Below are 22,812 nucleotides of genomic sequence, written 5' to 3' on the forward strand. Positions count from 1 at the left end.
AGGGAAGGCTTGTTGTCCGCACCCCTACTCCTCTTCCAACTGTTGTAAAGTTGTCATTTTAAAAATTGCATTTATTTCCCAGCCTTCGCCAGCAGGTCCCAGGGTGTGTTACAACCCTTTAACATTCACAACTAAAAACAATTAAAATGGATTACAGTCGCAGGAATAGGATGGGTCCTGAAACGCGCGTAAGTCCAGTGTAAAGTGTAAATTGTAAATTTGCCAAAGCTGTGTAGTGAAGAAGGCTGACGTACATCAGTGGGGAGCAGCGCTTGAAATTCACCAAGCGCCCCACATATTTTGCACATGGCTTTTGACCACTTGTGACCAAGTTTAGATGCCCGGGTGCCAGAATGGTGCCTGATGTCTCTACCATCTGGAAGTGCATTCCTGGGGATCCTTGGATCTTTCCTGTTTTCACACACTAGCAACACATCCTGTAGAATTCTATTCATGGTATTTTATCTGCACAATGGGACAAAATTCAGGAACCAAAAAGTCATATGAAAAATAGGACTTTTGAGCTGTCTGGCCCCCAAATGGCAACTAGGCATTCTGTTTTGGCCACTGTAACCCTGGCTTAAGGAGAGAACTATGGGACACCTCTATTGCCCAGGACCCCCTTAATTTGGCTGTGCTTCTGCCCCTCATTTCCCCATCCTGGTCTTGCTCCTGTCTCACTTCTCTGCTTGTTTTCGCAGTTGCAAATTCCATATTGCTTGCAGAGTGCTGTTTTTATCTCATTGCTGACTCCCTTGACCAGGGCCTTCCCCCTCCCTTGCAGCTTCCTAAAAAAAGGAAATAATGGGTGATCCCAACCCTCAGCAAAACAAAAAGCAAAGAACAACAAAACCTTACCTTTGAGAAGGGCTTTTTTTCCAGCCAGAGCTCACAGGAACACAGTTCCAGCACCTCTCAGGTGGGCACCATTGCCATTATAAGAGAACAAAGCAGGTGTTCATAGTGAGTTCTGGCACCTCTTTTTCTAGAAAAAATAGCCCAGCTTCAGAGGGTGAAGTTGTTTTCCTGGAATGGGGATAAGTGGTGAGGAGGTAGACTTCATTTGAGCACATAGTCATGGGGGAGGAAAGTATGCCTTTGTCTAAAACAGATCAAAGGTAGGGGAAAGTTTTATCTGTTTAATTTCTGTGTTCCAGGATGCCATTAGAGTCACAGAAGCAGAGCTAGTAAGAATATATATTTCTATTGGGTGTTCTGGCCTTGTTCTTTCTCTTAATAAAAAAAAGATTATCTTAGGCTTGGCAAGTCTCTGCCAAAGGCACTAACTTCCATAGATCTCTAGATACAGTTATTAGTGGAAGGGCCAAATTGCACATGACGTGCTTAACCTGGCTGCTTTTATTTTTACTGAAAACAGCACCACGGAGGGCAAACAGCTTCTAGGCAGAGGGTGATTTCCAGCAGAAAACTGGCACAGTGCCTAGGGTGGCCAGATGGAAGGAGAACAGCTAGAGTTCCTGCATTTTGAATAGTTGTGTAGAAGAAGGAACTCCACCATGCAATGAAAGCTACATCTGGGGAGATTCTCTTTTCAATCGGTAGCACATGACCCTCTTAATCTCAGGGCTGTGGGTTCGAGCCCCACATTGGGCAAAAGATTCCTGCATTTCAGGGGATTGGACCAGATGACCTTCAAGGTCCCTTTCAGCTCTGCAATTATATGATTCTACACAACTATTAAGGGACGCGTGTGGCGCTGTGGGTTAAACCACAGAGCCTAGGACTTGCCGATCAGAAGGTTGGCGGTTCGAATCCCCGCGACGGGGTGAGCTCCCGTTGCTCTGTCCCTGCTCCTGCCAACCTGTCAGTTCGAAAGCACCTCAAAGTGCAAGTAGATAAATAGGTACCGCTCCGGCGGGAAGGTAAACGGCGTTTCCATGCGCTGCTCTGGTTCGCCAGAAGCGGCTTAGTCATGCTGGCCACATGACCCGGAAGCTGTACGCCGGCTCCCTCGGCCAATAAAGCGAGATGAGCGCCGCAACCCCAGAGTCGGCCACGACTGGACCTAATGGTCAGGCGTCCCTTTACCTTTACACAACTATTAAGATGCAGGGGCCCTCTTTTCTTTTATACCTGGCCAACCTAGCAGCCCCTCATCTGGATCGGGAGCATGTTTTCAGATCGGAGCGCAACCGCTGCTCTTCCTTTGGAAGAGTGGCTGGGGGAACCCAGCCAGATGGGTGGGGTAAAAATAATAAATTATTGTTATATTATTATTATAATAACGAAAGCAGCCAAGCACACATCTTGAAACTTGTGACTAATATCATGTGTGGTTTGGCCCGAGGTCTATCCCATGATACTATAGCATATTTAGCAGGTTTAATTATTTATCCAGCCTTGATGATGGGCTCTGTGGAACACCTGCTGCCCTATTAGGGAACCAGCCAGAATGCACTTGGCTGGTATCCTGAAGCAACAGGGATCTTGATATCTCTGGGAGAACTGTGCTGTGCTCATCAGCAGGATTTGTAACACAATAGGTGGGCTTCGGGGTAGCGTTGCCAACTGATCAGAAAAAATACTAACCTAACCTGCTCTTCTGCCCTAAGCAGATTTGTTGGCATCTGTCTGTCTCGAGAGTCAATGGAAGAGTCTGCCTTAGGGGGTGAGAGATATGCTACTCTCCTGCAGATATCTGCACATCAAGTTCCTGTCGAAGGCAAATGCTGCAAGAGACAGTTTAGAAGTTTGCAGTCCCTGCTTACAGGAAGATTGGGACAAGTCTAGGTTTTTGTTGGGTGACTGCCAGATTTGTGAGCCCAGGAGCAGATTGCTCTACAGGGATTACACCATTTGATGCTGCTTTCAGGGTTGTCCCATCCCCCTACGCACCACCTCGGCTCTTCATTTCAATTCATTTCATTTCACTTTACTTTTAATTTGCATACCGCCTTCCTATATTATCGTACCCAAGGCAGTTTACAAGCTGAAGAAACAACTAAGATCGCACACCTTATAAAAATGGTATCCAATACAAGGATTTCATAATAAAAGCCTAACTTTAAACAGCTTATATCCAATAAAGTAATATTAAATAATCTATTAGAATACAATAGTACACAATAAATATCAGCAAATAATAATTAAACAGAAGTTCACTCTTAACAATTACAATAAATAATTTCTAACCTATAATCAATAAAAATAACAGCAAGTCACAGTGCATAAAATAACACTGCAAACTGAGAAGCAAAGACGTGTGTGTGTGTGTGTGTGTGTGTGTGTCCCTGAGCTCCTTTTCTCCCTTCCCAGCTGCTTTTGTTGTTCCTAAAGTCTGGGAAAGGCTCCTAGGGCTGGGGGGTAGAGCAAGACAGGTGGGGTGGGGTGGGGGGAAGCCATTGCCTGGTGGCCAGCACAAAGTCTCTCTTCTGTCTTCTGCCTCTCATTGGCCTTAACTTACATAAATCGAGCAGGCGATGAAGAAGAAGAGAAGTGTTTGGATTTGATATCCTGCTTTATCACTACCCTAAGGAGTCTCAAAGCAGCTAACATTCTCCTTTCCCTTCCTCCCCCATAACAAACACTCTGTGAGGTGAGTGGGGCTGAGAGACTTCAAAGAAGTGTGACTGGCCCAAGGTCACCCAGCAGCTGCGTGTGGAGGAGCGGGGAAGCGAATCTGGTTCACCAGATTACAAGTCTACCGCTCTTAACCACTACACCACACTGGCTTTTTCCATCACACTAACTCCATGTCATACAAAGCTTCGCCTGCTAAGTTTATGTATTGGGTTTAGGGGTTGCTGTTCTGTGTTACGTTAGGTTGCTTGCTGAAATGTGCTAATCTAGATACCTACTTGCACTGGTGTGCTTTCGAACTGCTAGGTTGGCAGGAGCTGGGACAGAGCAAAAGGAGCACGCTCCGTCGCGGGTATTCAAACCACCAACCTTCCGATCAGCAAGCCCAAGAGGCTCAGTGATTTAGACCACAGTGTCACCCGCATTTTTTTTAATCAAGCTGCAGAGCAGGTGACTTCAGTAGCAGTGATGGGGAATGTGGGAATAAACTAAGGCAGCACGCGATGTTACTGCTGCGATGGTGTGTGCCATAAGAGGTGATTCTCGGGTACACAGGACAATGCTTGAAGGATTCTATACCAATAAACAGCTTTCAGTGATTATGCTTGAGATAATGTAGACGGCATGTATGCATTCAACCCTTGGGAACTGCAGCTTCGCTCCAGAAATGCAGGTGTGTACATGTCAAAGCTCCTTTGTCTGGAGGCCAAACATACCTGGCATCAGGCATGTGAAAAGTTCACGACGGTTGCGAAATAGGAGGGGCTGAGGGAGGCCAGCATTGAAGTACAGCATTGAGACTAAAACATTCTCCCTCAAGGAAGACACGTCTTCAGAAGCAGGGTGCCAGTAGCAAAACTTACGATTTGTGATTATAATTTTAAAGGGTAAACAAAACATAGCAATAATGCAAAACCAGAGATGAACTGAAATGGCAGTTGCTTTACTATTTGTTCTGGTTTTTTTTTTTTTTTTGAAAAGTGTGTTCTCGAAACTTCCTCTGTTTGTTTGTTTTTATAAGAAAGTTGGCTATAACCCAACAGAGGGGGCGGGGATTGAAAGGCATCTACTCTCTTGCCAATCAGATGATAGGTGAATTAGGATATATGTACGTATGTATGTTCTCCATTCATTAAAACCTTTCATAAACACCCAGTGTCAGAAAACTGGCAAGCTGCTTTCTTCTTAAAATGACAAGGTGAGCAGGCTTTTCTGTTGCCCCACCACTGCCAGCCAAATGACTGGACCCGTGTGTTTTAATTTAAACTTTGTGACTTTATATTGTTGTTGTAAGCTGCCCTGAGGACATTGCTTAGGACAAAAGGCAGGTTAGAGATAAAACAAAACACACACACACTTGGGTTTTTTTTTTAATCCTCACTTGTTAAACCAGCTCTTTCTGTGTGGAAAGCTTTAAAGGGATTGGAAGATAGGCTTTTAAAAGCCCATGTCAGGACACTGTTCAAATTCCAGGAAGTGTCAGAAGGATTTGGCAAGTGGTTCTGTTTCTTCCAAAAACCCTGAAGTTCAAACTGAAATCTGGCCAAGATCTGAATGTTCAGATTAGCCTTATTAAAGGCTTTCTACAAAAGGTAACTTTGACAACTTGTCTGAGTTTAATGTTAAGTCACATTAGTACGGTTTGAGGAACTGACATTCCTTAAACAGACATATACAGTAACTTATATCTGGCAGCTGCGGTAGGTCTCAAACCAGAGACTTTCTGGGAGCTGAACTAGATCCCTTTTCCTGAGCCAACACTGCTTCTTAAAGACTAGAGGTCTCTAGGACCCTATGCCCTGGGCCTTGAAAGATGCATGCATTGCAGGGAATTGGACTACATGCCCCACAGGGAACACTTCCAACTCTACAATTCTATGATTATGTGATTCTACACTACTGAGTGGCCTTATGTCTTACTTTACAGACCTCTAATCTGAAGGACTGTCAGAGAGGAGGGTCCTCTATGTGAAGGCAACACTCTATCCGAGGGCTGTTCAGTCCAAGTTTGGTTAAAACAACAAAGAACCATAAAAATGGAGAGCAAGAGATTTGAAGTTGACCCTCAGCAGTAAGGTCACCATGGTGAGGTACATTTTATTTCCAGTTAGATCGCATGTAATTATTTCTAAGTTTGCACCTCTACATATGAAAAGTCACAAGCAAATTTTATTCAAATTGGAGTCATCTTTTTGTCGTTGTTTTTGGCAATGCATAACTGGCTGTCCACTATTGCGCTACTGCTGGTCCAAAACATTTTGCTGACTGAAGGAAAATCCACCAATGATGTCCCACCCCTAACCCTATGCTAAGACTAACACTTTGGAAAATCTCACCCTACTATTCAGACATCAATTCCTGCCTTTGTCTATTGTCTAAATCAGTGTTTCCCAAACTTGGGTCTCCAGCCGTTTTTGGACTACAACTCCCATCATCCCTAGCTAGCAGGACCAGGGATGATGGGAATTGTAGTTCAAAAGGAGCTGGAGGCCCAAGTCTGGGAAACACTGATCTAAATCAAGGATAGGTGGTATATGACTTTCCATGGGTTACTGGACTACAGCGCCCATAATCCCTGACCATTGGTCATGCTGGCTGGGGCTGATGGGAATTGAAATCCAACATCATCTGGAGGCTACAGGTCCCGTGCCTCTGCCCTAAATTCTACTACTTAAGCAGTTATCTTCACCTTACCACATGGTACTGCTGAACCTCTTCTGCCCTCACAAAAACCATTGGAAGTGGAGTCGTTAACCATGAAGGTTCTAGGTCTGAATTTCCTCCTGTGTTTAACGGGCTGCTTTCTTCTAAGGATTCCAAAGCCTCTAAACTCGCCTGTTTGTACACAGCACAAAGATGCTCATTGCTTTCTGTAATGGTTCTAGGGGTTGCTCGTGCGTAAGTTGCCGCCACTCCTGGCTAGGTTACCTGGTTGAACCCTTTCTGTCTGGACAGCCTCTAGCTTCGTGGCTGTCTCAGTTGCTGGCAGAATCCGTCAGTGGGCGTTTCTTGAACTTCTTCCAGCAAAGAAGTTCTTTGACGCCAAGTCTCCTCCTACTCTCCCTGCACGGAAGTCTTCTGCGCAGGGAGGGTGTGGGCAGCGGAGTACCCGTACTCTCTCCGCTGGTCTCCGGCGAGGAGTCTTGGAGCCTCCTCTCCGATTCCCCCATCTGCCCCCCTTCTCCACTGGTGTTACGCTGATTTCCTTCCCCAGCAGATGGGCTGCCTCTCTCCCTACTGGGACCCTCTCCGGCATCCCTCTGGAGCCTTCCCTCCGCCTCTAGCTCCGATGGCAGTTCCCTGACACTTTCTTTATGAAATTGATCCTAAATTAGTGCAAAGGGAAGAATGTTCTGCTGAATTATTTTTCTTATTTAAGTACGTTGTTTTTGAACCAGTTTTTACAACTCTCTTGTCTGTGAGTCCGTACATAAAACTTAAGTTAGCCAGAGAGTCTGTGCAAATAGAAACTATTTCTCAACACTTTTTGTCCCATTTTAACACAGTTCACAAGAGGCTAGAGTTACAAAACAAACCAGAAAAAAAGCACAGCTTCTATTGGCCTTAACCCTTTTAGCATCTGATGTATAAAATTCAGCAGGTGAACCTTTTCACTGCAAGGTGATAAACACATTATCTAGCAAATGTCTGTATGCCAAGCTACTGTTAAATGCTCAGTTGCAGAGATTCATTGCTGGCAACTCCACATGGCACGTTCCTCTATAGAAAGTGTTCAGTGTTCCTTGTGAATGTGCCCTAAAATAATGAAATCAATTGTGCATTTTCAAGAGCATTAATGAACACTCTTCTCCTGCTGCAGTTTATATACATTGCCACGATGTACATTAGATGAGTACCATGTTCCTGTACATGCATGCACACCCATGCCTACAACCTCCTGTTTGGTAACCTGTCATTGCACGCGTGCAACAGCTGTCTCAAAGGGACACACCTCAGCTTAACTACAAAGTGAATGTGACTTACGCTTTCAAATCGGGTGGAACCTAGTTTGAAGAGAAACACATCAAAGAGCAGTATTTTAAAAGAAACTACAGGATAGAGATTGATTGTGGCTAACTTCATATGTACACTGCTTCAAACATCAGGGATGGGAGTGTGTTAGAATCTGAGTAAATTGTAATGCGTATGCAGCCTCTGTGTGAAGTCTCCTTCCCAGTATCTAGAATGTTGCCATTACAGTGTTCTCGTACTGAAGATGCTGGTAAACATAGTTCTACAGGATGCCTAAGTCCATACGATGAACAGGTGGCATGGAAACTACTTTTCCCAGAGGTCTTTGTGCCTGGGATCAGCGGCGGCCTTTGGGCTTTCAAATTTCAGTGGTTCCCTCTGTGACGCCAAAATTTGGTGCCCCCCACCTCTTGCCTTCCCTTTGATGTCATGGTTGCAGCACCCCCTGTGGCGCCATCTTGGCTCAGCACCCACTGCGGGCGAACTAGTCGTGCCCCCTAAAATCCACCTCTGCTGGGATGCCACTGCCACAATCACCAGGCAAGTCTGGAAGAAGGGAAAGGCAGGCGTCTGGATCCTGTAACAATCCCAATTTAATTAATATGCAGGTTATATATTCAGATTTGAGGGGGGAGTTAGCTATTTTCCCATGGGAAATAGCTTTGTAAAGCATGCTACTGAATCACCAAAAGAGTTTTCCCATCACAACTTTCAGGTCAGCATTTGCTATAAGAGCTAGACCCCCATGCCTACCTTAAAAAGAAAAAAGTGGTTTTGGGTTTTCTCGCTACCAGATTATGTGACAATTACCAAACACATCACATTTTCTTTTTTTAATTTTTTAATACATTTTTCATATTTTGACTATGCATCATACATTTTCTGCAATAAATCACTTCCCTCAGAACTTCCCATTCCATGGCATCCTAATCAAACCTTATTTTGCTGCATATTCTTTTCTGCCATCCTATTTCATTCCACATATATATCCCTTATTGTTAGTAACTGCTGCTCACACTGTTGTTCCTACTTGTAAGTTAATTTAAATATTATATTTCCTTAAATACTCTCCCAAGTATTTCCACTCATCTTTTATTTGAGTCTTGTCTTGGTTTCTTTCCCCCCTGCTGTCATATATGCTAGCTCTGTGTATCCTATCAATTTATCTTGCCAAAAAATGGCAAAAACCAATCACATTTTCTGCCCTGTCATGGAATTGTGGAATAGAGGCAGGCAGCTCTGAATAGCAAAGTGAAGCAGCACAACGGGTACATTCAAACTTTGCGAGCCACAGACATTTGGTAGAATTTGCGCCTAGTGCTGCAGAACTCCCAGTGTTAAGTCAGACTTGCTGGAAAGGCTTGGCTGTTATGTTTTGGGGACTGTCTGGAGCGTGTTATGTTTGGTTCCCATTCTTCTCCTCATCCCCTGCCAGTGTTCGCCGCTTTGCTACCTGTTTCCATTCCCACCTCTTCTGCAGAGCCACCCATCTCCTCCCAGCCTTGTCCCCTCTCTGCATGCTGCTCTTGTTCCCTCTCCCTGCACCTTTGTGCCATTCAGCCTCTTTTGTGCCTATCTTGTTCATTCTTTCCCTTTCAGCGCCATTCCTCTTGTCTGGCTCGCCCCTCCTTCCCTTCGCCCTCATGGGTGGTTTTGTCTCCTTGGTTTGTGTGGTCTGCCCTGCACATTCCAGGCCTTTCTCTCCTCAGGACCTGACATGTTCCCCACAGAAAAGGGGATTTATCACATGGATTATGCTTTTCATTCTGCCTTTTGTTTTCAAAAAAATTCACCCTTCTCTCTCCCCCCCCCTTCTACTTTGTATACACAGACTTGACAATGCACATATCTGAGGGCTTTTCTGGAGTGCCTGATGCATATGATTCTTTGTGCCTTTTAGTTTGAATTCTCCATCTTTCTTTTCTTTATGAATCTCAACACCACAGGCCTGACTTTGCCAGCTCAGAGGTTCATTCCCTGCCCCCCCCCCCAATTGCTCCACTCTGAAGCAGGGTATCTTAGTAAACTGACAATAACCATTTTTCTATCCCACCCCTCCAGGCCACAACACACAAACATGTTGCATTTAATAGAGTCTTAAATCCTTCAGTGAATCTGGCATATTAAAGAAAAGCCTCCTGTAACTTTGAACACGTTCAGCCACAGCTACCACCTGAAGGGACCTGAAGAGGAACAATGCGTTTTGTGCCCCTGTGCATGCATTTATATATATGCGCAGTAACCCCACCCTGCCCAAACTATAGAGATGGAAGGGGAAGATGCTGAAACCTGGGCGGAGGGAGGATTTTAGAGTGCACAAAAAGAAGAAATTTCAAAGCAGGCTGATGCTTCATCCAAATGGCAAAACAGGAATGGGGATTTCGTGAGGGGCAGGAACCTGAAAAGCAGGACTTTCTCTGTCTGAAGGGGGGGGGGACTGGAAAATTGCGATTATATGAGCCTATTGTGCATGTGGTGGTGCTGGCAGTGTTTTGGGAGCTGCCGCTTTGTATTCCCATCTGAACTTTTGTTTTCAGTAGGATGCTCTTGCAAGTTTGCAGCAGCGGCAGCAAAAGCCCTCATTAAAAATGCGTGCGCAGCAAAATCCTGTGGCAGAATAAATGGAGACATTCAGCAGAGCCTTGAAACAAAATCCATATGAGGGAGCCCCCCTCCCCCTCCCCTTCCCCGCATCTCCTGCCCTGATAGCACAGGGATTTGAGGCAGCGGGTCTGGCTCTTGCTTGCTGCTGCGTATGTGTACATCTGTGGCTACAGGAACTTTGCCCAAACTTCATTCAAAGCAGTGGGTCTTTCAGCCTTTGCTTTCATTCTGAGCAGAGGGAGGGCAGAGGGGGGACCACGGGCCGCTCCATTTCCACAGAAAGGGGGGGGGGCGTTGCTCTAGCCATTCTGAGCGAAGCATCCACATCGCATTTCCCTACCCCTGGTGCAGAGTGGTGAAGCCCCACGGCTGCTCCTCTGTATGGGTTAGCTGCTCCTCTTTGTAGCAGAAAGATGGAGCAGAAAAGGGGGAATGAGACGTGAAGAAATTTACTACACATATTGAATCAAAGCACTGATCCTGAGAAGGCCTGAATGCCTACAGCTCTATTTTTTTTAATTACAAAGAACTTTTGTGTGAAGCAGCTGTCAGAATCAGACCCTGTTTAATATGTGTCAGGCTATCCAGCCGCGAGGGCGGTGTGCAAGGAGTTTATAGTATAAATGGCTGTGGCTGAAAACCCCACCGAGGGGGGATTAAGTGTCTGGGGCTGCCGCAGAAGCCTTTGGAATCTGCAGTGCTTACGTTAGGGTTGCCAACCTGGGGTTTAGCAAAAATGCCAGAGGGGTGTGTGCCAGAATTGGGCAGAGCCAGGTTGATTGGCTAGTGTGTGGAACGTGGCCATTTGGAGGACTGGTCAAGAGGGCACAGCCTGGTGCCCAGCTTCAAAGTATTTGCTATAGTCATAGAATCATAGAATCATAGAGTTGGAAGGGACCCAAGGGTCATCTAGTCCCACCCCCTGCAATGCGGGAATCTCAACTAAAGCATCCATGACAGATGGCCATCCAACCTTTGCTTAAAAGGAAGGAGAGTCCACCACCTCCCAAGAGAGTCTGTTCCACCGCCAAACAAAAAGTGCTTCCTGATGTTTAGTCAGAATCTCCTTTCTTATAGCTTGAAGCCGTTGGTTCAAGGCTTACTCTCCAGAGTAGGAGAAAACGAGCTTGTTCCCTCTTCCATGTGACAGCCCTTGAGATACAGTCATACCTCATGTTACGTCCGCTTCATGTTACGTTCTTTCAGGTTACGTCCCGCAGTGACCCGGAAGTACTGGAAAGGGTTACTTCCGGGTTTTGCCGCTCGCATGACGTCACACGCATGCGCAGAAGCGGCGAATAGCAACCCACGTATGCGCAGACGTGCCGCTGCTGGTTGCGTTCTTTTCATGTTGCGAACGGGCTTCTGGAATGGATCCCATTCGCAACCAGAGGTACCACTGTAGTTGAATATGGATATCCTATCTTATTGTAGTCAAACTGATCTTGACCCTTAGGTGGTTGTTTAAATTAAAATTGGTAATAGTAAAAGAGTTGGCAGATCCCGCCCCGCCCCCCCCCGTTTACATTCAGTTCTGTGGAAACTTACAGACCCCACCACATAGAAAAAATTATTCTTGCGATTATATAGCATCTTCTTTTGTATGCATAACTTGAAATGCCCTGCAAAAGTCTCATGGGGAGTAGGGAATGTGAAATGCAGGATAGTGAGATGGGAATGTGTGCAGGTGTGCAGTTGTGCTTTCTTCCTATCAGGGAAGAAGAGGCAGATTTGTACTTGTGTGTTTGTGTATGAGAAGGACAGAGACAATGACAGAGAGACGGAGATATTAAGGGCTTTGTTAGGATTTTTAAAAGCTGGGCTACCTGCAGCTAGTGTTAAGACCTAGATTGGGTTGTGGAGGCAGCTGTTAAACCGTAAACATTTTATTTTATTTATTCAAAAACATTTCTAAATTCAGGGCTTTTTTCTTTTTCTTCAGCCAGAACTCGCCGGAACTCAGGTGGACGCCATTGCCATGATAAAAGAAGGAGGGAGGTGTTCACAGTGAGTTTCAGCACTTCTTTTTAGCTAGAAAAATAGCACTGTCTAAACTTAATATTTAAAAATCTCTAAGTGGCATATGTGCGTGTCTGTTGCAGAGCTGGCATTAATATCAAGTGACATGAAGCAGTTGCTTCAAACTGTTGCTTCCGGCCTCCATTTTATTACATTTGCTGTGTTTAAAATGTGTTGGGACTGATGTCACTCTGCCTTCTTGCGTTGGGTGTGAAAACGCCTGACAAATGCTTTACATGTTACAGAAAAGACAGATCCCTGCCTTTGCACTGTGGGTCAATCATACTATTTGCACTCAATAAAAACAATGCCCAGAAGCTTCAGCTGGTCACAGATCCCAAATAAATATTTAGAGTGTGTTAAGAGTCATGTTTAACCCATTGCAGAAATGCATGTTTCTTCCTCCTCTGTAATATATGAAGTGCTACAGAGACCTACACCAGACTTGTCCACCCATTTAAATACAAAAACAAAACACTCTCACATATGATCAGCATCTTGGTCCTGTGCTGGAGGGCAATCCTCTGTAGTGCAGTTCTCCGGCTAGCGCATCTGGTCCTCACTATCTCTGGTAATGGAGCTAGACTTTCAGATAGAAAAAGTGATACAGTTCACCTGGGATTGTTCATCTTCACACGGTCCCAATGCTTGCCCATGTTTGGAAGAAAACTTCCCCACATGTTGAAAACTAGCACAACTGAGAGGCAGCTGGCCAGAAGCCTTTCCCCAGATATGTTAGCTTTTTTGTTAGGCGAAACAGCTTGATGTGTGTGGATTGTTCAAATATAATTCACTATTATACACGGCACAGTCCAAGAACGGTAGCAGCATTTGATGTTTCTGTACAGCTTGGTTCTGGTTCTCAGGGTGGGTCCATCCGTGTGTAGAGATGCAGACCTAGGACTCAGCTATATAGCTGCAAATATAACATTTTAAGTGTGTTTTAATTGCATTGTACAAATGAGACACTAGATGGTGCTGATGAGCTAATGGCAAATTCCATATATATTTTAAAACTTTTTTTAAAAAGCATTTTCACAGTGTTTTCTTTTTTTATATCTGTGTAGATTCAGCCTTGTATTGTAGTAGCAGAACTGTTTTGCAAGTCGTATCTTAACTCTGAAATATACCTAAAGCACTAGATGAATTGGACCCTTATTTGGAAAACCTTGTATGGGACACCCATCAGCCAGCGGCCAAGTTCACCCCAAATGTTCCTTCTGCTTGTTGATGCCACCACAAACTATTGGGCAGCTCCTTTTGATGGCAGAGCAGGTCGTGCGAAAGAAGGTCCTGGTGGATTGTATCCCATGTTAATAATCGTGTGAAGTTGCTATTTGTATCTTCCACTGGTCCTTTTGAAACCGAGTCTTGTAAAGCAAAATTCTCATAATCTAATTCCAAATGTTGATTACTCTGGGGGAGTTCCATGCACCGGGATCCAAAAGGGACTGTCAACATATTTCTCTTAGACAATCAATGTCACATTTTCTCTGCCACCCTCCCTTATTTAAGTAGCTATACCTTCTGCCATGCTGTGCTACTTTGGCCTCTGTTCTGCAAATGTCAAAACAACCAATTGCAAAAGACACAAATTAATCTGAGTTAGTGCTTGACGTGGTTCTCCCAGAATCGCAGGAGCTCGCAAGCTTCAGTCTGGGGGCTTATCAAAGAAATACAGTACTGGGATTTGACAACTCTTAATTTCAATGAACTTCCACCAGATCCGGAAAACAAGTGCTCTTTGTATACAGTACTTAGATTTTAAAACAGCCTTGTCCAATTGGAGCTGGTGGGAACAAAATTAGCTGAGCTGACTTGAAGATTCACCTGTACTCTTTTTAAATATCATCTTCCTGGCCTGTGTAGACTTTGTTTCTTAAATTCTGCTTGTGGCACTGGGATCTGGATTATGTCTACAATACTGCACATCACACTTTTTTGGGTGTTAAGACACTTATATTTGCACTGGCATTGTTTATTTCTCATTATATTTATATCCCACCTTTCCTTGAAGGATTGAAAGAATGGTTATCCGCCTCCCCATTTTATTGTCCTAACAGCCAGGACTTTATTTCAGCTGGAACTCGCTGGCACTCAGTCCCAGCACCTCTCAGGTGGGTGCCATTACCATTATAAAAGAACAAGGGAGACGTTCATGGTGACTTCTGGCACCTCTTTTCCTAGAAAGATCGCACGGCTTACAACCCTGCAAGGTAGTCTAGGCTGAGAGATAATGGCTGGTTCAAGTTCACCCAATGAACTTCGTGCTGCGTAGGATTTTGTACTAGTCTTAACATTCTAACCACATACTACTTAGCCAGAGCTCTTTTTAATCCTTTAGTTTTAGCCTGCTCTATATTTTGTTGTTTGTTTAAATATATTTTAAGTTAATGCTATCGGAATTGCTTTTACACTTTTGTACGGTGCACTGGAATCTTGAAGGTACCCTGGGACTAGACTAGACTAAAATACCCTCTATTGCCTTGAGAACAAGGAATTGCCTTGGGATGGCTTTACTGAGTTGCAATGCAGAGGCAGGGAGCACTATATTTCTGACTCAATGCCACGGTCAGGTCTGTGGGTTTTCTTGCAGAACAAGGGAATGATCTTTCTTTTCCCCCCTGTATTCCCTCAAGGCTAATCTGTCAGAGGCCGCATGCCATTGATGGGTGGAGGTTGAAGCCAGAGGTGGGTGAGACCAGAGCCAAAGGGTGCACCCCCTTTTCCCCTTTCTGCCACCCTTTCCTTTTCAGTCCCCGCCCCCCATTGCCACCTGTGTGACTATACTTCTAAAGCACATTTGTCACGGAGTTTGCTCCCTCAAAGAATTCTGGGCACCGTAGTTTGTTAGCAGTTGCTGGGAATTGTCTCTTTGTGAGGGGTTACAGTGTCCAGAATTATATGAGGTAGCAAAATCCGTGACAAATGTGCTTTAAAGGTGTGCACAGCGTTGAAGGCTGAAGATTGCCTAACCCCCTCTAGCTGCAACCCCTTGTGAGCTCACAGGTTGGCCTTGGCCTAATCATTCTCTCTCCTTCGTTGTGAGGAATAAATGGGGGAAGATGCTTTGAGGAAAGCTGGAATGTATAAAAGTAAAATTGCTGGCTGTAGCTGCTGTGCGACACCCATTGGTCATTACTGCCTCTCTAGCTTCCTCCTTCCATTGTTGGGCACCCCTTAAATAACAACAACAACAACAACAACAATAATAATTTATTATTCATACCCTGCCCATCTGGCTGGGTCCCCCCAGCCACTCTGGGCGGCTTCCAACAAAACACAAAAATACAATAACCTATTAAACATTAAAAGCTTCCCTAAACAGGGCTGCCTTTAGATGTCTTCTAAAAGTTTGGTAGTTATTTTTCTCTTTGACATCTGGTGGGAGGGCGTTCCACAGGGCAGATGCCACTACCGAGAAGGCCCTCTGCCTGCTTCCCTGTAACTTGGCTTCTCGCAGTGAGGGAACTGCCAGAAGGCCCTCGGTGCTGGACCTCAGTGTCCGGGCAGAACGATGGAGGTGGAGACGCTCCTTCAGGTATACTGGACCGTTTAGGGCTAAAAGGTCAGCACCAACACTTTGAATTGTGCTCGGAAACGTACTTATGCAATCCCTTATGCAACATCCTCCTTGCAGTCCCTATTTAATACGTTGTTGGCATCTGCCCATCTCAAGAGGCAATGGAGTGTGACTCTGAGGGCGAACTCAAACCACTGAGCAGCACTGAAGTGACCTCCAATAGGGTATAAGCTTTGGCAGTGTGTATGGAGGTCCTGGGCTGCCCAGACGACAAGATCTCCTTCTTGGCCTTGCTGACATGGTACAAAGGAAAGCAGAAAAACAGATTTGGCAGCAGCTGGGCTGCAAGAGTGCCGGAAGGAGGCGTACAAAGCACCATCCAACCATCTTAGGCCCAATCTGGATTTGTATAGGATTTACTCCTTGGCCGTTCCTTCTCCCGAAGAAATCCCACAAGGCAGCAGCAGAAGTTTAGGATCAGAGTTTTCCTTCTCCTAGATGGGCTGCCTTCCCAGGTTGATGAGCCCCTCCATCTCCCTGTTTTCTCACTATGTGTACACCTTGCTGCAGTAGAACCAATTGGTAGCTAATCCTGGTGCATACGCTCTGCATGTACTTAAAATGCATATAACAAAACCCATATGGCTGCTTTTGTTAGACTTGAAGACAAACCTCTTGGCTGGTAGGGATGGTGGTAATTTGGAGCAGAGCTGCCCTAGGGTGAATGTGTGTATTTAAATCTTTCTCCATGTTTCTTCCTCTGCAACTCTTCTGCCAGCTGTTTTCTTCCTTTGCACATTTCCTTATGTATGTTTGTCTTTTGTGCACTGGCAAGCAGAATGTCATTTCTCCCTTCCCATTTTTGGTTTTTCCAAACAAGATCTAGCAATTATAGCACATGAGACTCTTCAGTTGACATATTCTGAGAAAAGTTTAACGATCTTTGTTTGATACACTGGGCAACATGCTGATTTGTGGATTGAAAATGAAAAAAAGTATCTGGTTTCTAAGTTGCATGGAAAAGTACCTTTTTAATGAAGTTGCAGTTTTGATTTTCTTGTGTGAGGAATATCAGTAGGGTTGCCAGGTGCAAAAGAGGACAAGGCTCCTTCACCACTGTTAGCAGTGTAGAAGATATAATTTCAGCAAGTACACCTTGTCATAATGCAAATGCTGGAATTGCCACTTCTACACAGATATTTAATGGTTCAGGAGCCTGGTCTGTTTTTAATTGCCTTTTAGGCAAAACTTCTGCAGTGGTGCATAAAGGTATGCTTGAGGTGTCTGATCACGGCTCAGAAAAGGAAAAACTCACACAATGCCTTCTCCCTAACACAAGGTTTAATCCATAGATCAACCCACTGACGCTTTAGCTATGCAAATTGAATTAGTTGCAAATTCATATTTTCAGGAGATTTTGCTTCTGGTGTGTTTCAGCATTATGGAATACACAGCAAAATATTAATGGCTGCTTTTCTTCCAGAAAGAAATGGCAGCTTCATGGGCGTAGCCAGGATTTATGTTGTTGTTGGGGAGGGGGGCAGGTAGCCAGGATTTATGGGGGGGGTCATCATCCTCTGTCTGGCTCAGTCTAGCAGATTCCGAACGAAATGTCTCAACAACAGTTGTATTAAATTACTTGCTTTTGATCCCAAGTGCTCAGAAAATCTGTCAAAATCTTTCTACAATTTCTACTTTTAGTTTAGTATTTTTATTGATTGGTTTGGGGAGGGGAAATTGCCCCCTGCTCCCCTACCCCCGCTATGCCCCATGGCAGCTTTTAAATTAAATTGCAAGGCTAACTTCCTCTTCCTTTAGTATTGCAAATATGGAAACTTTACTGAGGTTGTGGTAATATGTCAACATTCAATATACGACACGGCTAACTTGGGTTAAAGGCACGTGAGGAATCCCCTAACAGTTTTTTTATAAAATGTCTGAAAGCTTTGCCACTAAAGAGATTGTCTCTGGGCATGGGCAGAAGGTGTTTTGCCTCCCCACCAAACTATTAATAATAACCAGTGTACAGATGTTCAGAGCTTTTTCTATCTGCAGAGCCTCTGTAAGGCAGACCATGGCTACACTGCAAGACTAGGAATGTATTGTGGCTGAAAGAGAGAGAGAAAAAGCGTTTCGATGCCGGGCTAAAGTGCAGCATGTTCTGATGGGTGGCATGTCCTTTTCTGCCGGGCAGGTTTAAGTCCCAGCACCTCTCTCTCTTTCGAAATGCAGCACTGGCGAGCTTCGGCGCAAGGAGCGTTTTTCTCCAGCGGGAGGGGGTGGGTTGGATGATCTCTGGAGTCCTCCTAAGCCCACTGCTGGCGGGGAGCGGGGGAAGGCAGGGCCTCGGCGTGCAGCTCCGCCTCCCGTACGCGCGGCTGCTCTGCTTGGGGCCGCCGGAGCCGGTGCAAAGCGAGGGGGAAATACAGCAGCTGCCCTCGCTGGTGTCTGCTTGGAGTGGGGCGCTGGGGAAGGGGGGAAGGAGGCGGCGATCAAACACGGAGCCTGCAGCTCCCCCCACAAGACAGGCTGCGGAGGAGAAGCGAGCCCCCCCTTTTCCCTTGCCTACCCGCCCCCCAACCCAGCTCCGATCTGCTGCGCGAGGGCCCCCCCTTTTTTTTGCAAGGGGAGCGCGCGCGCGAGAAGTCCCAAGAAGAGGCGCACAAGAGACCTGCTTTTGCAAGGAGGAGATCTCTTAGTAAAAAAAAAAAAAAGGATCTTAGCTGCAAGATCCCAGGCGAAAGATCCCGAGAAGGAGGCGGAAGGAGAAGAGAAGACCTTCCCGGGAAGAGAGGAAGGGGAGCTATGCAAACTCTCCCCGAGGTCTGTCTGCTTCTGGAGCGCAGACAACAGGCTGCCCGGGCTGGTATGCTTGCTGCTCGAGGAGTGTCTGTGCAAAGGCTGCGCTGAATGGACATGGAGCCCTTCCCGGGGATCCCGCGGGAAATAAACCAATAACTACATCGGTCTTGGAACTGCAAAAAGAAAGAAAGAAGAGGAAAGCAACCGAAGGAGAGCCTTTCCCGGATCTTATCAGCATCACAACTCAATGCATCCTCGTTGTGAGAGCCAGGTTGGTCCTTAATTTTTTTTTTCTGGGCAGAGGTGCGTGGCAAACTGCTGGGTTTCCCTGTCTTGGAGAAACTGGAAGTGTGTCACTAGGGCTTGGGCCCACCGCTGGTGTCCTGCCCCCCTTCCCTTCCCTTCCTGCAGATCTTCCCCCTTTCTTGTGTCAGATGGATAAAGGAGGAGTGGAGGCATAATTGAAAAATCAGGTCATGATTTCAAACCGCCGCACAGCTGGCTAGTGGCTGCTTCTCACACACATAACACACAGGCAGCAACCCTTTTTTTCTGCTGGGTTTGCTTATTGTTGCCGGGTGCATTTCTGTAGCTAGAAAGCTTTATGAAGAGCATCTGTTGAGCCATGCCTTGCTTCCCTCCCCCCAGCCGCCCCCCAACAGTAAATCTGTAAGTGGAGTGGAAATTGCATCCTCTTGGATAAATATTGAATAGTTTAAACATGCGTATTCCTTTGTGTGCAAGGCAGAAGATTTAGTTTCCCTTACAGAAGGGCCTTGGGAAGGAACGGGGAAAGCAGTGGAGGCTTAGAGGTACCGGTAAGGACGGCTCTTTGCAGACTGCCCTTTGTACATATAGGCTGCAGGAGAATGGGAGGGTTTGCGACAAGTCTGCCACCTCGCCTTGGCTTTTCGTAGGAAATGTAAGGCTGCACACTTTAAAAAGAATTAATAAATTAAGATGCAATTGCCCTTAAACTCTTGGGGAGGAAGGACATTCACACATGCACTGGGTTTTTGCTAGCTTGCATACAGGCTACCCACAAGTGCACCTGTATTGAGAAGAGGAGACTATTCTCTCTATCCAGCCCCCCCCCACGTCCCCCCATCATTACTGCTTTTCCTTGCAATTCCCTTTCTGCTGACACACACACAGAGAAAGCAAATGGATATAGGAAACTGGGTTACTTGCAACTGCAGCTTGCTGGAATTCCCCCTTCCCTCTTTGCCTTGGCGGTTCTGCCCAGCCTGACAGAAAGAACAACCCCTCTAGAAACACGAGTCAAAACATGAAACTTGTCAAAAGCTCTCTTCAGTTTCAGCTAATCTGCTCCCCTTGGCTGGGCTGGTCCAGGACGTTTCTCTTAAGTATGTGGGGCTCTGGGCAAGGAATGGTTTAATTTTCCTTTCACTACGGTTTTTCCAATTCAGTGGAATCCGCACAGATGTGGACTTGTTAGTCCAAGGTAAAGTTGGATTTCCTGCTATGCTTTTTTTGGTCAGGACTTTGGGGGCTGTTGGAGTCCTTCTCTCACCACTCAGCTGAGAATTGGAAGAAATAAAGCCGTTACATCCTTTGTCTGGTCTCGGCACGCAGTTCTCAGTGTTGGGATTGCAGATTGCAAAATACAGTACTTATTCCAGAGCATTGTTGTTCTTCGTCGTGAGAGATTTGCTATGCTCCAGCTTTGAACAGTTTTCCTTGTCTACTGCTGAAGCTTAGAGGGTCTGGACCTGTCAGTGGAAGACTCTCGGAACCATATGTCAGCTGCTTTGAGCTTTTTGCAGGAAGTGTCGGGTATAACACCAGGTAGACAAGATGTAATATTAATCTGGAGAGTAGAAGGTGGTTTGAAGAGAGATGATGGCTTGTGTTGCATACAGGCATATCCCACTTTCAGCAGCAGGAAATGGGTTTTAGTATTGTTTCAGAACCCTGCAAAGTCTGTTTGAGCCAAAGGTAATGGGGGGACAAAATAAATTATATGTACAGCGTGGGAAGCGATGCCTCTTTCTCTCCCTCTCCCTCTCCCCCCCCCCATTTTCAACTCTTTGAATTTGCATAATTTATACAGTCTGGGAACCGCTTAACAACCTAATCTGTTTGTGTGAACTAGGCCTGTGTGCGTAAGATTGCAGCCTGAAATGCAGCAGTGCAGAACATACAATTACATGCCCTGCTCCATTCCTCATCTCTCCTCTGTGCAAGACAGCCAATTCACGCTTGCCATTCAGAGGCTTAGCTGTACTGTTCCATCTGCAAAATCCCCCTGTCTTTGGATCTTAGTGCATAGAATTGGGGAAATTACAAGAGTTGGAATGCATTGTTGAGATTAATCTAATTTGGCTGACTATTGACTTAAAACCGTCCCTTTAGGTAGATGTACTTCGTGTCTCTTACGAAAATTCCTCCCATCAAACCGAGGCAGACACGACTGGGCAACTTTCTTCAGCACCTTGTTCCATTGCCCAGTTGTTAAAGGTACCAGTTTTTCTTCCTGTTGCCCAGCTTTAATCTGAGGGACTGCAACTTGGAACAAGTTACTTCTTGTCTTTCCATCAGTGGGCCTTGGAGGCAATTGTTCTTCTGGTTTTTTTGGCAGCTTTTTAGATGTTTGAAAATGGCTCGCATGTCCTCTCTTAATTTTCTCCCCTTCAAAAAAAAAATGCTTTGGTTTTCATAATATCAGTTTTTATTTCTTGCTTTCCCTCTCTCCCTTGTCTGAATTAGCTCAATTTGTTTGTATCTTTAAAAATACCTACTATTACACTATGGAACTCCCTGACTCAGGAGACAGTGATGGCATTAAAAGATGGATTAGACAATTTTATGGAGGCAGTGTTAGAAACTCAGATATATAAGCTAGGCACCAAATGACTCCTTAAACCAAGGTTCCAGACACCAAAATGGAATGTATAGTTGCCATTTTGGGGCAAGACGGCTCTAAAGTCTTATTTTTCAAATGATGTACTGACTGTGATTGATTCTCAGTTAAACATCTGGTTAGTTCATATGACAACCTTGAGCTAGGTTAAGAGCTTTGAGAACTTAAAGAACAGTCACCTTATATAGTGACAGTCCACATATTGGCCTATTCCAACCTCTTTTTCTTAATGGTGACTGCTCCTGCTCAGGCCGCACAGAAAGAGCATTTTGGCTCCTGAAATTCATTCTGATGGTGCAGATAGAATTCTATAGGTTGGGGTATTAGTGTGTGAAAACAGTCCAGATCCAATGATCTGCAGGCATTCACCTCCATCCTGGTGCCCAGACATCTTTACTTGGTCGAAAGTGGTCAATAGCCAAAATGCACCTGGCGCCTGGCTAATTTCAAACACTGCTGATGGAGGAGAGGGTTATCAATGTCTGTATTCTGCCTCCACGTAGCCATTATGGCTAATCTTCTGCCTCCAATGCTTCTGAATACCAGTCGCTGGAAACCACAAGAGGGGAGAGTGCTCTTGTGCTTGAATGCTATTTGTGGCTTTCCCACAGCCATCTGGTTGGCCACTGGATGCTGGACTTAAATAGGCTATTGGTGCCTAATCCAACAGGCTGTTCTTATGTTTGTATGAGGATCCAAGCACCAGCAATTGACAGCACAGTATTTTTTGGCACCTGAGCTGGAAAAACCAAGTGGCACTTGCTCTTCCCTGCATGAACCTGGGGAGCGCAACTCACCTGGACATTTTCTTGTGCAAGCTTCCTTTTAACGGAACAGGACTTGTCTCCCAATATTGAACAGGGATGTGGTCCACTGGGTAAGGGGAATAAGACTTGTGCAAGAAACAGTGAACAGGAGTTGGGCAAGAGCATTCCTGTGTGCTTGCGTACCTCCCGTCTCGTTCCAGTGGGGCTTGTGCAAGAGAACTTCCTTGTAGGGATTGTGCCATATGGATTAGATCTTTCTCTTGAACCGAGTTGTATTTAACAGTGCTTCTTAAATCACGGGCCTCTGCCAGACATAGTACTCCAGCTGAGCTCAGTCTTGCTGCCAAGTTGGAGCGATGTTGTCACTCCCTGCGTCTTCCATTCAGGGCTTCTGCTATCGTGTGTGGCAGGAGGATGAACTGCTTCTTTGCAATGGAACCATACTTCAGTCTCCTGCATGCAAACCAGTGTAACCCTTTCCTTGTTACTAGTGCCTAGATAGATACCTCACTTTGTTCCAATGCTTTTGCTTAATTTCAGTATATTACTAAGGTATGGGTAGGGTAAAGGTAAAGGGACCCCTGAACATTAGGTTCAGTCGTGACCGACTCTGGGGTTGCGGCGCTCATCTCGCTTTATTGGCCAAGGGAGCCGGCATACAGCTTCTGGGTCTTGTGACCAGCATGACTAAGCCGCTTCTG

At 45.5% G+C, this 22,812-nt stretch overlaps 1 protein-coding gene across 2 annotated transcripts in view; it reads left to right on the plus strand.

Annotated features, from left to right (window-relative positions):
• The window catches only part of LOC128404619 (ephrin type-B receptor 5), a 150,742-nt gene that overhangs the window by 1,407 nt on the left and 126,523 nt on the right, over positions 1–22,812 (plus strand). For both annotated transcript variants that reach the window (XM_053370324.1, XM_053370325.1), the window contains exons 3-4: positions 5,468–5,630; positions 12,059–12,123. The gene's annotated coding sequence lies outside the window, so the exon portion shown is untranslated. The remainder of the gene's footprint in view (positions 1–5,467; positions 5,631–12,058; positions 12,124–22,812) is intronic.

The sequence above is a fragment of the Podarcis raffonei genome, chromosome 17 (assembly GCF_027172205.1).
Source record: "Podarcis raffonei isolate rPodRaf1 chromosome 17, rPodRaf1.pri, whole genome shotgun sequence".
NCBI classification, from domain to species: domain Eukaryota; kingdom Metazoa; phylum Chordata; class Lepidosauria; order Squamata; family Lacertidae; genus Podarcis; species Podarcis raffonei.